The sequence below is a fragment of the Nanorana parkeri genome, unplaced genomic scaffold (assembly GCF_000935625.1).
Source record: "Nanorana parkeri isolate BGI_ZX_2015 unplaced genomic scaffold, ASM93562v1 scaffold228, whole genome shotgun sequence".
NCBI classification, from domain to species: Eukaryota; Metazoa; Chordata; class Amphibia; order Anura; family Dicroglossidae; genus Nanorana; species Nanorana parkeri.
The window spans coordinates 868,695-873,096 of NW_017306496.1; positions in this window are offsets into that span (position 1 = coordinate 868,695).

Below are 4,402 nucleotides of genomic sequence, written 5' to 3' on the forward strand. Positions count from 1 at the left end.
GACTCGGAACTCGGCCGTGTAGGACGGAACCAAAGGAGAGAGGTAAGTGCAGGGGGGAGAGGGCTGCACACTGTTTACATGTGAAATCGGCGATTTCACATGTAAAGGAAAAATCGTCTGCCTCACTCTACATTCAGTCCCTCTTGTACAAAGCAGGACTGCATGTAGAGAGGGCAACTTCCCCACAAGGACACCGCTGCCGCCCCTCTGTGGCCTTGTGGGAAATCCGGGCCTGTATATAGCAAGATTTATATTTTATTTTTTCATTCACAAAATCCTATGTTTTAATCTTTCAATTAAACTAAATGTGAGCCATTCAAGCACATATGTGAACATCCTGGACATTACAGTATCCACCAGCGATGTAAAAGTGCATGGCCCAACATACAGGGAACCCACTGACCAATGCAACTATCCCAAGAGTTCCACTTTGCACCCACAGCACAACAAACGAGCCATCGTATAAACCTAGCGCACTAGAAACTACATATGGTCTGACTCAGAAGACGGAAATAAAAATCTCCAAGTACTAGAAGAATTCTTTGATAAGAAAGGTTACAGCAACAAAACCATCAGAACAAGCATAAGTGCTCTCCTACAATACAAAGAGGAAAAACCCCAAAAGCCATGTACCTCTAGTAACCATATACAATCCTGCTCTGCAACTTGTTTTAGTTGCAAACCCTTGCTGACTGGTCTAAATGTGGCCATACACCTTAAAACCATTGTACAACTTTTTTTTGTCCCAACATTGCACCCTCGTTCAATTTTCGTTCAAACTGCCCATCATGCACAGACCAATGTAGTTTGCAATTATCGTTCGTCAGCACCACTAACTGGCTGATTTTTGTCGATCAAACGACCAAATTTTCATGATTTTTATTGTACGAAAACTCCACTAACCTGTCGATTTTTGTCCTAATAGACAAACATTTTCTAGCCTGCTTGAAAGATGAAAATCTGCCAGTTGTACAGTGATTTGCGGTTGTGCACTTCCCATCAACTGGCAGATTTTTGGATAGGGATGCACCGATACCAAGTATTTGGGCGAGTACTCCGATGCCTAGCACGAGTACTTACGGTATCAGGTATTCCCGATTGGCCGGGAAGCGGCTCCATGCTCTCTCGTCACTTGTCAGGAAGCCGTGCGCCGTGCAATGACGAGACGCCCTGCTTTCTGATTGGCCGGGAGGCCGGTTCCATGCTCCCTCGTCATGAGATGAGGCCAATCAGAAAGCAGGGCGTTGCGTCATTACACGGCGCCCAGCTTCCTGATTGGCCGTCCTGACTGCTCCAGCTGGGTACCGGAGGAAGGCCGCATTCTCGCTGGAGAGGCCCCGGGGGTGACAGGCTGCACATACTAAGGTAAGAGGGGACTTTCTTGTTAATCAGGAAGCCAGGTGGCAAGTCACTACACGCCACCTGGCTTCCTGAATGGGACTTCCGTTACTCAGTAAGTGGTATAGGCAAGTACCGGAAACAAATTATCGTTGCTCGTACTCGGTACCAAAATACCGGTATCGGTGCATTCCTATTTTTGGACAAAAACGCGATTGCAGCCAAAAATCGGCAGATAATTGTAAGGTGTACGGGCACCTTTGGGCTATAAGAAGGGATCTGATCACCGATCCCTTAATCACAGAGCATTTAGAACAAATGCCTGTAGCTTTGAGCTACAGCATGGACAGGTTTGTTATAGGTCTCTGGCTAAAGTGTTGGACTCCAAAGCCTGTGTTCAAAAAGTGCTTAATCCGCATGGCCTTCGAGGGATGCTTTTTTGGGGCTGCCTTGGATGCCCTCATCAAAGATGCCACAGGTGGCAAACGTATCAATTAATTTTGGCTGAAATCAAGGACCTGGACAAAATTATTTCTGTTGGTGGCCCTATCTGCCAACTCCTGTCCAACATTCTTCTATTCGAGAAAATTGAAGGAGCCAAGCAGAAAACTGTGGGCCAGACAGTGCCGGCATCTAATTAGATGCCGGCACTGTTCATAGTTAAGGTGCCCATACACCTTACAATTATCCGCAGATTTTCTGTGGTCAGATGGAAAAAGTGCAACAGATTGGCCCAGGTGGAGATTACTCCATCCACACAGTTTAGTATAGATAGAGGAATCTGTTGCACCTCTTCCATCTGACCACAGAAAATCTGCAGATAATTGTAAGGTGTATGGCCAGCTTTACATAGTTAGTCATGTTGAAAAAAGACACAGAAAGTCCATCGAGTCCAACCTATAGAGATACAAAGAAGAAAAAAAAAAAAAAAAAAACCTGTTCAGCTATTTTGACACCCGGCAAAGTTAAAAAAAAATTTGTTCACCCCCAAAAGCTGTGTTTACTGCCTTAGGCTCCATCTAGGAAGGCTCGCCTTCTGCGGAAAAGGTTATTTTCATTACTCCAGGGCCTCAAACTCCAAGCCCGTAGCTACGTCTGGTTGAGAGTCTTGGAACTCCAAGCCCACAGACAAATATTTTGTATGAGGGTGCACCACTAAATTCCAAATTTGGGGAATGGCTGTTAGCCTTTGCGGACACTTGAACAGGCAGCATCTCAGATGCCTGTGTGTGAGAAGTGGCTTCCAATGGCTACAAGTCTGAGCTAGAGACCTTCTCTTACACAGTGACAAAGTGGTATTGAGGACCAGAACTTCCTTCCTACTCAAGGTAGTTTTAATCTTTCATTTCACGCAGGATATCATTCTCCTGTCCCTCTGTCCAGCTCTAGTTATAAAAAAAAAATATCCCTAATGCCTGGATGTAGTTTGGATTATGCTTTTTATCTCTCAGCCACCACTTCTTTCATAAAGACTGACTCACTTTCTCTTTCTAAATGGCTCCCGTAAATGTGAACTAGCTTCTTGTTCCACTATTTCTTGGTGGCTCAGGCACACCCTATCCAAGCAGGTCTTAAGGAAAAGTTGTCACCCTCTCCTGTTAGGGCACATTGTACTAGATCTGTGAGTAGACATGTGCGATTTGTTCCGAATCGACATTTTGGAAATTCAGATGTATGCGAATTACAGAAATAACAAATGCAAACGAATCCGAATTTCTGATTTGCAGAAATTTGTTAGCGGTAGTCCGGACGAAATTTTGTTGCAGCAAAAGTTTTTACAGTCTGCAGCAGATGGGGAAAAAAAAAGCGTGAGGGTTTCCCCCCCCCCCCCCCCCCAATCCGAGCACTGGCCCAGCAGGGCAGGAAAGGGGGGAGGCGATCAAGCGATGCCCCCTCTCCCTCCCTGCACCTTACCAGGCCACTGGGAGTGTGCCCCAATGCCGATGGGGACAAGGGCCTCTTCCCCAAAACTCTGACCCGGTGGTTAAGGGGGTCTGTGGGCAAGGGGGCTTATTTGCATCAGGTACCCCTTTAATTAAGGGGGCACCTAGATACTGCCCCCCCTTTGTGAATGAGTAAGAGTTACCCATTCACTAAAGAGTTAAATCAAAAAGTTATTAAAAAGTCCAGACTTGATAAAACCCTTTAATTGGAAAAAATGGCTCCATCGACGTAATCCAGCCTCAATCACGACGCACGACCCGCTGTAATAAAAAAAGCGCCACGCGACGACACTACGAACCCGACGAAAACTCGCCGCAAAATGATATTCCTGCTTGAAAGTAAACAGATGGGCAGAGTGAGATGTGACATCACGGCTCGCTCCGCCCATTTGACATTCTCAGCTGTCAAATACTACATAGCATTTGGGAACTCCCCCAATGCCATTCGGGTCTGTGAGCCAAGGTGTCAATGCTTTTCATATCACACCTCGGCTCAGGTATGTAATTTTGCGGCGAGTTTTCATCGGGTTTGGACAGTCATCGTGCGGCGTGATTGACGCTGGATTATCAATGGAGCCATTTTTTTTTTTTTAAAGTAATAGTCAAAAATTTACTTTTTTTTCAATTAAAAGGATTTTATCAAAAGTCTGGACTTTTTAATAACTATTTGATTTAACCCTTTAGTGAATGGGTAGGGGTACAAATACTCATTCACAAGGGGGGCAGCATCTGGGTACCCCCGATGCAAATAAGCCCCCTTGCCCACAGACCCTCACAACTACCGGGTCAGCATGGATTTCCCCAATATCCGCACCATTTAAAGACTCCGATTTTGTTAAGCCGCAAAGAAAAGAAACATATTAAAAAATGATAAAAAAATGAAACTTGTAGGCACAATACAAGTATTCTTATTAAAAAGGAGAACTATGAGGTGAGTGCTTTTCACTCACCTCATAGTTCTAGCCGACCTGTGACAATGAGACTGTCACAGGTCAGCTCAATAGATCGGGAGGGGAGCGAACACATACCGGGTTCGCTCACCTCTCCATCCTCACGGCTGTCTGCCGTGACAGGGGGAGGGGCTGGATTCCCCTCTCCGATCTGCCAGCGCTGACTGGCTG